Here is a 12,260-nt window from a genome sequence, read left to right on the forward strand (position 1 = left end):
ATCATCTGGCCTAGCAAGTAACCTATCCATCTACTGCAACACAATAGTCATGGGTTTAGGATTCCCAAGACCCATCTTCTAGTACCACGGCGTGGGTATGAGATTTATACTTGCACCCAAATTACACAATCCACGTGCACAAATAGTCTGAGCAATGGTAATATGCAAGGTGAAACTACCTGGATCTTTCAACATGTATTCTTAAGTAAGTGCAACTATAGCATATTCAGTCAACTGGTTCTTATTGGCCACAATATCCTTTAAGTATTTCACATATTTTTCACATATTTCGGCATACTCTGTAGAATGTCAACAAGAGAAAGGTTTACTTGAACCTGCTTCAGAATATCTAGAAACTTTTAATAACTAGATTTCTCTTGATGCGTCCTTTCCCTTTGAGGAAAGGGTAAGGGGATAGTATTTTTCTCCACATGAATTTCTTCACTTGCTTTTTTTTACTTGACTTCCAATTCTACCTTCTCTTTCAATCTGCCATCAGTGACTGTGGGATTATCCTACTTCTGAACCATCTCCTTAGTTTGTAGACCACTCTTTATTGTAACCACATTCACCTATTTAGGATTAGCCTTAGTATTGCTAGGCTGTGCTCCTTGTGGCCTTGTATTCTGTGATCCTGCAATTTGACCCAACTATAACTCCAGATTATTTGCAAGCAATTGTTGACTCTTCAACTCAGCTGGAAATTGTGTTTTTGAGTCTTTATGTCTACCACAAACTGTGCTTATTGATCTATGAACTGCTTAATCAACTCCTCTACATTACTATTTTAGGCAGTTTTTTGATTATTCAGAGTCAACTGTGGATTTGATTGCACAGGTCCCATATACTATTTTGTATTCTGTTCCTGATTTTTAACCCATGAGAAATTGGGGTGGTTCTTCCAGTTTGGATTATACATACTACTAAAATTCTGTTGACCCTGATGATTTGTATTCCCCATATAGTTGACTGAATCTGGATTAACTGAACATGTATCTGCTTTATGGTCAACACTTCTATAAACTCACACGACAAATATACTTATTGAACTATATTTATTGTGGCTGCTGGTTGTGTTGCACCCAACTTTAAGTTGTTTAGCTGAGTAGTTATATGATTCTGCATAGCTACAATCTGTGCCTGTAATGCAGTGAATTGATCAACCTCTAATACCCTTGAAACCTTCTTTGGATCACTTCTTGAGTCTACATGATAATCAGGATTCCCTTGTGCAATTTGATTCAGCAATATATACAGTTTTTCTTTTGTTTTCACCAAATCTTGGCCTCCTGCTAGTGAATTCAATTGAATCTCTGTATTAGACTCAAGGCCTTCAATAAATGTGTGCACCAAGACATCATTTAATTGATGGTGATGAGGATAACTTTTGAGCATGCCTTTGAATCTCTTCCATGCTTGGTAGAGATTTTCTTTATTTTTTTGTCTATAACTCAAGATCTCACTCCTCAATCATGCAGTCTTCTGGGATGGAAAGAATCAAATAAGGAACTTCTGAGCATAATTTTCCCATGAAGTGATGGAGTATGGTGGTTCAGTATAACCATCTCTTTGCTTCCCTATTTAGAGAAAAAGGGTAGAGTGTCAGCCTGACATAATCAGTATTCACATCTCTAGAAATGTATGTATTACTTATTTCCAGGAAGGTTTGTATATGCTGCTGCGGATCCTCATGTGAAAGTCCATGAAAGTGCCCCGCAGAATTCAACAATTGTACTATATTCTATTTCAATTCCCACCAACCTCCTGGTTTAGGTTTCTAAATATTGTTAGTTATATGGTTCATAAGTGGGATTGCCAGATCATGAATAGGTCTTGTGGCTAGTTGAATAGGACAGATGGAATAACAGGAGCTAGAATATTTCTAATATTTGGATCAACAATGATTGGATCTCGTATTTTAGCCATCTGTCCCTGTTGAATATAATATTGAGCTCTTTGCTTCTGATGAAAAATTACTTTCGGTTCTATAAAGGGCTCTACTAACTCTTTATCCCTAGCCAGTCCAATGTTCAGCTAAACCTGCAAAAATTTAGCCACTAAGATCAAGTTGTTAAAACCAAAAAAATTTAGCAATTTACTAATTCTATTAAATCCCCAACAACGGCACCAAAAACTTGTTGTGCCTCTACGCACGCGCAAGTGGACGTGATCGTACAAGTAGTATAAAGACTTGGACAGTCAGATATTGCTCCCATAAGGATCAATAAACTAGAAATTTATTCAATCTTTAGTTTAAGACAATTGATTATTAAGTGCTTGAAAGTATCAATATGATTTTAATTTTATAAATAAAAATGTATATTATCAAACAAGAAATAATTAGTGCCGACTAGTGCAAAGAAAGAAACAGTTGTAATCAATAATGAGGATGATTCCAAGGTTGAGGTATTTTGAACAGTTTTACAATTCTCTATTCTTATCACAATCTAATTGGTTATTGGGTTAATGATTCACAAGGTTTATGCAACGATCTTGGTATCCTAACCTCAAGTCTTTTTTCTATTGAATGTTATAGGTACAACCCCTGCAGAGATACAACAATTCTTCTAGATTCATATAGTTGTCTTCTTGCAAGTGGACTAAGCAAGGATTCTAGGTATATCTCTGATCCTAGATGCTAATTCAAATCCCTTATTTCATAAAATAATAAGAACCTTGATCCCTAATTTCTTCATTTTATCCTATGATTCTCCTCTCGGATGCACATAAAAATATAGATTTATTTTAATGGTGGCCAATCATTAAAATAGTAAGCTCAAGAAATTAAGAACAACCCAGATGATAATCCAAAAAGAAACTATGAATAAGAATATAAAAGAGTAATCATGTTCTTAGCCTTAACCCCAGAAATAGGGTGTTTAGCTACTCATATTTGAATTCATTATCCAAAATAAGTAATTAATCATACCCAAAACAAGTCTTGAAGTAAAAAAAATTGAAAAAAATGTCTAAGAACCCTAAAAGAGAGAAACTTCCACTTTTCCGCCGCTACTATGCTTGCCAATAAATAATACCCAAAATTATCTTGGATTCTTCCTTTTATAGCTGGGACAAAATACTTAAAATCTTTTTGACTTTGCCACACGACGCATCACGCTATGCCTTCAATTGCTATTTAAAATTAAAATCTGGACAATCACGGAGCTCAAGTATTCCTTGAAATTTGTAGAATGCACCCTCACAGCGATGCGTCACTATCGCGGTGAGCCACTGGATTTGAACAATTGTGAAATATTTATCCTCCGTAACACGTTAAACTTCCAGGTCGCACAATTTGATAAGTGGGACTGCTCCGCGACACGGTGGTTTTGCGGACCTATATTGGAAAGTACTATGTGAGAATTTACGCCTCTCTACGATGCATTGATTTCACAAACCTCCATTGGATTTCGACCATTGCTATTTTGTTGGTCAGTGCGATATGAAGTCTATTCAAATAAGGATTCCTACTTTCCAACTTCCCTTTTTGAGCTTTATTTCACTCCCTTATATTCCTTCAATCCTTCCATATCATCATTGTATCCAAATACGTATAATTCTTCATGATTTTTAGCCTAAAAGTACTAATCATATCCATTAGGCATGAAACAGAATAAAAGTTGAATTATACTTTAAGAATTCATATAAAAGTTCTCTAATTAAGTCTAAATCTGGGTACATATTGATGCTTTGAGCATATAAATATGCCCAAGATCACTGGTGTATATGAGTTAGGCATTTATTATTACCCTTTGAATATGAATCAAGGGTGTGTGATAGTATCCTTAACAGTGTAGGTGACCTAAGACAATCCTAGGGTACTAGTCAGGGCACCACTTACACCCTAGGGTACGGTTCGTTATGTGAGTTGTAACCCCACACAGGTTCATTTTACAGCTTTTAACTAAGGTCCTTGTGATTATTTCCATGCCTAAAACCCTAATTCCCCTCACTATATATTTTTATAAGGCCTCCTTAAACACATTTTGAATGGATATAACACCCAATACACTCTATCATACTCATCTTTAAAGAATTGGTGGCTAGGGTTTCAAGGGTGATCTTCAATAGGCAAAGTGAAGTCAAGATTCTTGGTGAATCATCTTTTTTTAAGGCATGTACCTCTTCCCCCTATTAAATAACTCTAAACCCATGTATTTTACACTTGGGGTTAGTAAGTGTACATATCTATTTTAAAATCAAATAAAAGAAATTTTATTTCCTAACAATGAATAATGTTGACTTTTGCTTAGACTTATGTTTATACATGTTAATGATGATGATTTTCATATATGGGTACTTGTTGTGTGAGATTTAACATGAGGGTTTTGAGTATCCCTAACCTTGATGATTTATATCATGAAAATAGCTTTGTTAGAGGTATGCACATAAGCTGTTTGTGGAAATATCTAAGTGAATTGCCTAGTCCTATGTTGGTGATTTTTTGTACTAGGTCAATGGCTCAATAAGTATGAATGGTTAATAAATAGAATGTTAAAAGTATTGTGAGCTTTGTATCGTATAATTGATGACTATGTTGGGATAATTGAGTAATAAAGGTTTGAATCCCTAAACATGATAATGTATTTGAATTTTGTGTTTAACCAAGTGTGGTGAGAATATGGTATAAGATAGTTAATGAAATATGAATAGTTGTGAGGGTCTTGATGACTATAACTTGAATTGTATGCTGAAGTGAATGAAGGCAATAACCTATTGAAATAGTTGAGCAATAAAGGCTCCATAAGGACCATGAGGTCATGTGTAGTGTTGAATTAGTTAAATTGTTAAAGTCAATAAGTGTTGTATGAAATGAATATTGATGGATGGTCAAAGTGTTAAAATCCCAATGTCAATTAATAATAGTTGTGATTGCTTAAGGTTGATGAACCATGCCTTATGAAATGGCTTGAGGCTAGAGTCCCTTGCCCTATAAAATTGCTCAAGGTTAAAGTCTCTTGCTTAAATAGATATACTGAGGTTAATGTACCTCACCTAATGAAATGACATACGGTTAGAGTCCCTTGGCATGAGGTTAGAGTCCTTTTCCTAACAAACGGACATGAGGTTGGAGTCCCTTGCTTAGAGAAATACATGTGTGGTTAGAGTCCCTTATTTGAATATTTGTGTATGTGGTTAAAGTACTTGGCTAATGAATGTGAGAGCATGATTAAATTCCTTTGCCTAATGGTATGTGGTTGTATTTAAAGTCCTATGCCAAAATAGAATTGTGGAATCTAAGTGTGGAAGGTCAGAGTCCCCCAATTCATGTCTAATGAATGAATGTTACCTTGATTTTTTGATTAGCATGTGATATATTTATATGTATGGTATAGTGTACGAATATGATTGAATATGATATATTGGCATGTATTTGAACAATGATGCTACTTTATCCTTATTCTTGAATTACATACTAGCCTTCCAACTGCTAGCTGTATCCAGATGCTATGTCCCCATATGACATAGGAGCTAGAGCATCATCTTCTCTTTCTTCCAGTGATTAGGTGATCGAAACGGTTCACATATTGACCTCAGAGTGGTGAGCTTTCTTATTTTTGAAGACATTCATTCTTTGTCTCCTATCTTTAGACATAGTCTTATTTTAACTTGGTTTGGCTATTATCGTGAGCTTGTCCTGACATATATATTTCTAAACATCGATTTGTATAGAGGTATTATGGATGATTGTGGACTTTGGTATATTGGTTAGTGTGTTGATATTGATGAAATGGTTAGACATTTTTAAGTTACGACTACTATTATTATTTCCGCTATCTTATCATACGATAAGGATTCACCTGACCCTTGTAATTGATGTGATAATTGTGATGGGTAATTGGGGAGACCACTGATTCATGTGAGCTTGAGGTGTCCATACGACATGGCCCAGTTTTGGATTATATCACATACTAAGGTCGCTAATCAAATGAGTTATATTTTTAATGTAACACTTAGAGTGGCTCGGCCTATGCTTGATTATAAACTAAGTGCCTGTAATTATTTTTCGTATGACTTATGATTTTAATGATTGCATTTCACATTCATATGCATGGAGATGATATTATATGATGATAGATTGGGTATTGTACATGTATGTATATGATATCCTATAATATAGGTAAGGTACTACACCTGCATAATGCAATATTGAGGATGTTGATGAGGTTAATGAAAAGAGATAATGCAAACATCTTGCATACATGCATTCATACGCCTTGTACATGATTCTATTTTATATATTTATGCACATATTCATTTAATGGTAAATTGTGAATGAGGGTTTATGGAAGTATATTGGGCCATTATATGGATTGGGTTGGAGATGGAAGTATATTGGTCTTTTGTGTAGATCGGGTTGGAGATGGCAATCTATGTTTCCCTGAGAAAATTGATTATTGTAGAATATGATTTGGTAGAATTTTTGTTTCATAGTGATGTGGCATAGTTATGTCTGATATAGTAAGTACTAAGAGAATTTGGGGGAAAATGTAAATTAAGAATTATAGGTACCATAAGAATACATTTGTATATGAAGAAGAGGTAAAAACTGGAATGGTTAGTCAAAGGACAAATATATACCAAAATGTTAAATGACAAGTAGGTTATAGAGTTACTAAAGTGGGGTGTAGGGATTCCAAAATTGGGGGTTTAGAACCAAAACTTTGATTGATGTTATGATATTTTCTTATTTATTACTGATGTTATTTGGGGTAACTCTTGTCGATTAATGATGCTTATCGGTATGCGTGGTTGTACTGATGCTACACTTACTATTCCTCTAATTGGGGTATATCCATAGAGTAGGTTAGTTGGAGTTTCTATAGCAGCGACCTCGATTACTTAGCAATAACTCCTACTATTTTAATTCTAAATGGATGTTGTGTGGTAGATGTTCCTACTCTTAGTTTAGTGCTCTTGTACCAGTTTAGTCCAGGTTCTAGGGAATCATTTGTAGTTATTTTGCATAATTACTTTACATATCAGATGTATTAAAACAAGTTATAGAATAAATTGATTGAATAATCATATTTGAACTATTGATTTGTTCTTTATAGGCAAACATAAATTGACTAGCCGAATATTGTAGTAACTTCTGAATTGATTGAATGGTGGGTAATTTAGGATTATCCTATCTTGGTCATGTTTAGGTAGGTTCCTGGCATAATCCATTGGGTTGGATAGTGATAAACATAGTATCAAAGCTTAGGTTATTGGTCTACTAGAGAAAAATGTCAAGTAGAGTCCCATGGATTAGTGTGTTGACGACCACATCAAATTTATAGGAATCTATAGGACTTCTAGGAATCTACTTCAATTTCTTTTTTTATGCCATTTGAATTTCATCTCCCCGAGTTGAGTCTAACTGAAATCTGATTGATATCTCAACGGCCATAATTGGGACTAGTTTTTTCCAATTCATATCATTTAATATTGGAAGGTTGGAACAGGACATTTCAACTAGTAGAGGCCAAAAAGAGGCATCAAAAGTTGATTGTTACGTCTTTTTTGATATTGTGTAATTAATTATTTAAGGAAATAAAGTGTAATAATGTGGTAGGAATTATGCTTAAGTGTAGTATATGACGACTTACTGCATGATAGTGAAAGATCTTAAGTGTAACTATTTGTTATGTGTATTGCTGGAATAAGGTGTGGCCAAAGGATTCAGGCATCATAAGAATTGGGTGTGTTAGCGAGGGTGTCTTCATTTTAGCAACTTTTCCGTGATTTGGATTATTCCTTGACTTTTATCCTAATATAGATAAGATACCCAGATACGCCTTGCTGTTTCATGAAAAGAATCACATGGTATGTGGTTCTTGAGCGGAAATAAAAGAATAAGTGTGTTAAAAAATAATAACTGATAAGTGGATGAATTTATTTGCATTTATGATGGCTTAAGTTATCATATAATTACTTTATACCTTAAAAATTATGGCATGTAAGAAGTAGAGACTGTAATAGGTTTCAAGGGCCTGACTATTTATAGGGACACTTTGAATTAAGTAAGAAAGAAGACTGATCAAAGCATAACACTATTTAGTTTGATAGATGGAAAATTATGTTGGTTGTGGTTTGAAAGCAATAAATTGCCAATTAAGTTTATATTATGTATAAATAGGACTGATTACACTACAAAGCATGCATGAAAAGATTATTATGTATAAAAAGGGTCCAAGACAAGGTAAGAAAATGAAAATTAGAGCCAGTGAAGGCTATTGCTACAGTGATAAGGTTAACCACTACAACGGCTCCAAGCAGTGAACTATCAAGGGGTTCCTTACTCTTTGAGGTTCTGTGAACTATTGCAAAGCAACCTTATTCTTGTAATAATAAAATAACAGAAATGAATGTGATACACTTTGTACACTAAGGTTATTATTATTAACGGTATGGGAAAAAGATATCTTAAAATGCAGGAAGATAAAAAGAGATATTTATTAGTACATGCCCCAAATAGAGGCAACCCAGATCAAAAAATAATAAAATTGTAATTGGGGAAAGAGAGGGGAAACATATAGCTGGCGGCAATATCTCTGAGATGTGAAGCATTTAAGCCCTCCTCCTCTATCCACTGAGGAATAAGAACTCCTTGGCATAATTCCTTGTCAATTTTGAGAGCTTTTATTGGGGGAGGTACACGCGACATGACCTACATAGATTTCCACATCCTCACGAGTATGCGATTCCCAAAGAGTCATTTCTTCTTCTCCTCATCTAGATCCATTCTGACCTCTATGTATGCATGGTCTAGGTCTACTAAGGTAGTCGAGATCGAAGGATACAAACTCAGTAGGGGCATTTGAATTTCGCTATGTAACCCTGCATAACAGCAAGTCAAGTTTCCCAATTACTAGAAGGAGTGGTTACATGAGTTATACCCCATCCAACCCTACTTCTTTCATCTTCCTTCCCCACCTTTCTTTTATTTTTACCGATGTCTCATGTGACACTACCTCTAGTGTTACTATCTTAGCTTATTTAGCCTCATTTTGAGGGTAATACTTTTGTTTTATGTGTGGATGTTGATATAAATAAGCATATAAGTGTCCAAGTATGTAATTACAATGTTCAAAGGTGATTTTAAACAAGTTTGGGTTTAAATTGATCATTTAGAGTTCAACCGAGAAATCTAGTTTTACTAGCTTGAGCTAGTTGTTGTTCTAGTCTATCGTGACAGATTCTAATATATATAATGAGTTTCTATTGGTTTGAATGTGTAATTATATGTGAAAAACTTGTTTATAATGTGCAAACATTATTTGAAACAATCCGAGAGTCAAAACATAAGTTAAAGATCAATGTGGGCAAGCCTCGTCTGAGCTCGAGTTTTAGTTCACCGTTATGAATTTTTTTTTATTTTGAGCTATAATATGTGGTTTATGTTGATATATAATTCTTGGTGATTTTATTAAGGTGATATATGGAGGAAATACAATATGGAAATCAAATAAAAGAAACACCAAAAGGCTTGGGATGGAAAACAAAAGTGCAAGGCAAAGTTGGACATTGAAATACAATTCTAGTGAGCTAATGTTATTAATCCGTGATGCGTCACTCCCTTGACAAAATAAGCAACGTGACATACCACTTCCTTGAATATATAAGCAACGTGATCCACCACTCTTTCCCATAAACAAAGCAACACAAATCGTTGGTAATTCCTTATACGACTTGGAGGCTTTAACTAGAAATAGGACTTTACATATTTTATAATTGACTTTTGGAAGTGTTTGGTAGCTTGTGGAGGCCGCTCAACATGAATTTTAGGGTTTTTCTCCCTTTTTTAATTCGTACATTCATTGATTCTATTATGTATTGAAGTATTTGGATCATGATTATGTCGATTAGTTGCTAAATGCCCCCTTTCCGGGGTTAAAGCCAAGAATATGACTCTATCATTTTGAATTGATTTTGTTTGATTTGGTTACCAAATTTAGTTGTTTTTTTATCCTTGTTTGAATTATTTTGAGGATTCATGATCTTTATAATATATATATTGTCGACCTTGTGATCTCGGGACGTGGAATAGGCAGATAGAATGTGGGGATAATCAAAGTAAGGTTTTTATTATTTTAAGAAATAAAGAATTTAAATTAGCATCTAGGACAAGGATGTACCTAGAATCCTTGCTTGGTTCACATGTAGGATGATAGCTTTAAGAACTTAATTGGATTATTACATCCCCGCTCAATGATATATTTGTAATGTCCAAGGTAGGTAGACGATTAAAGGTTAGGAGACTAAGATCATGAGATAAACCCTAAGAATTAACAACCAAGATAAGAGATTTAGCAAATGAAGTTTTTCTTGCATAGTATGATTATTCGAAGTTCTTTTACCCTGGTCTTACTCTATTGATAGTCTTAAGTATTTTCTTTACACACTGTTTACTTTATTTTTAGTTACAACTTTAAAACTCTTTTTGGTTAGCTCGCATTAAGTTAATCTCAGTAAGTGAACTAGAGTTTGAATAGTTATTGGAAATAGTCCCCATGGGATCGATATTCAGCTTTCTTTAAGGCCACTAATTACTTGGTAGACCATGTACACTTGCGTGTGTGCTTAGGCACTATCAAATTTTCTACTCCATTGCTAGGGACTTTTAATTTGGAAACTAATTTCATTTTAGTTTTACTTTTTAGATATCTTTGGTGTTTTATGCTTGGTCTTGGTTTTGGATTTGTATAAAATAGGTTTTCGGGCTAGTAAGTTGGCAAGGGATAGGGAATTGGTTGAACTAAGTCCTGAAATCGAGCAACGCTTCCATCAGTGAAGAAGATAAGAAATCCTTCTCCCATGAATTCCACAAGTAGAAGATGATCAAGAGAATCCTACTCTAATGGCTGAAGAACAAGCATCCCATATGACAGTTAGAGAAGTGGCTATTCCACTTGCAACAAATTTGACCTCCCTTTTTTAAAAACTGGCCGCTGGATATAATTTTGAGCGAAAAAATAATATGGTCCAGCTTCTGATCAGCAATGGACAATTTACCAGGCTTTTGCATGTTGATCCATAAGTCTACCTGCAAAACTTTTTGGAGATCAGTGACACATTTATCTCTACGGGTTTGTTAACTGACTATATGAGGCCGACACTATTTCAATTTTCACTGTTAGGGGAAGCAAAGAAGTAGTTGAATATTGAGTCAACAAATTCAATCACTACTTTTGAGGACTTAGTTCAGAGAGTGATCATCCGATTTTTCCCGTCTGGAAAGACTGCAAGACTTTGCAGTGAGATTGTATGCTCAAATAGAAGCCAAATGAAAATTTATATCATGCTTGGGATCATTTCAAGGCTTTTATTTGGGACTGTCCACACCATTGATAGTGAAATGAAGCATTAGCTCACACTTTTGTTGAGGCACTTTATCATAACACTAAAATTCTCTTAGATTCAGCTGCAGGTGGTCAAGATCTAGAGAAAACATATGATAAGCTATATAATTTGTTGAACTGAATTGCAAAAGGTAATATTGAGTGGAATTCAGACTGATAGAGTGCTACTAAAAATGTTACAAGTGTTTTAGAGGTGGATCAGTTTACCGTAATATCTTCTCAGATTGCTGCATTACAAAGTTAGTTGACTATAAAGTTTAGCCGCATGGAATTGGGTGCAATACCACATGCAGCCATAGTGAATGCAATTCAGTAGACAAGCACGCGGTGTGTGGTGTATGGAAATAGTGGGCATTCTACAGATATGTGTGCGATAAATCTTTAGTCCGTGATTTTTATGGGCAATGTTCAGAGGCAAAATGATGGGAACATCTACAACATCATGTGGAAGACTCAACCATTAAATCAGCAATGGAATGCCCAGCAGAAGCAGTTTCAGCAACCATAAGCTGACGTAACTCAGGCCATAAAAATCAATCTAGAAGAGATGCTGAAACAAATTTTAGTAGCTCAAGCCCAATTAAAATTTGATATAAAAAGCAAAAAAGAAGCTACAAGGAGCTTGGAGTTTAAGGTAGGTCAGATTGCACTAGCAAAGAACACCAAGACTCAAGGTGGGTTGCCAAGTGATACTAAAAATCCTAAACAAGTCATTGCAATCACTTTAAGGAATGGGAACGAGCTAAGTGAAGAACCTCCAAATAAAACTAAGGAGGTAGATGTAGATTTGACTCCCCAACAGGTTGCAGATAAAGTTACTAAGAATTTGAGAAAGTTTGAGTACTTGAAAAATAAAGTTGTAGAACCAGTAAAGGAAAGTCCCCCACTATCTTTCCCCCAAGTGCTGAGAAA

The 12,260-nt window shown here is 34.8% G+C and overlaps 1 non-coding gene across 1 annotated transcript; it reads left to right on the plus strand.

Annotated features, from left to right (window-relative positions):
- The first annotated feature begins 1,366 nt into the window (after positions 1-1,366).
- Positions 1,367-1,473, plus strand: LOC124892372. The gene has a single exon (XR_007050212.1). It is a non-coding gene; the product is annotated as a small nucleolar RNA R71 (small nucleolar RNA).
- The last annotated feature ends 10,787 nt before the right edge of the window (positions 1,474-12,260 follow it).

Source organism: Capsicum annuum, unplaced genomic scaffold (assembly GCF_002878395.1).
Source record: "Capsicum annuum cultivar UCD-10X-F1 unplaced genomic scaffold, UCD10Xv1.1 ctg4644, whole genome shotgun sequence".
Lineage (NCBI taxonomy): Eukaryota > Viridiplantae > Streptophyta > Magnoliopsida > Solanales > Solanaceae > Capsicum > Capsicum annuum.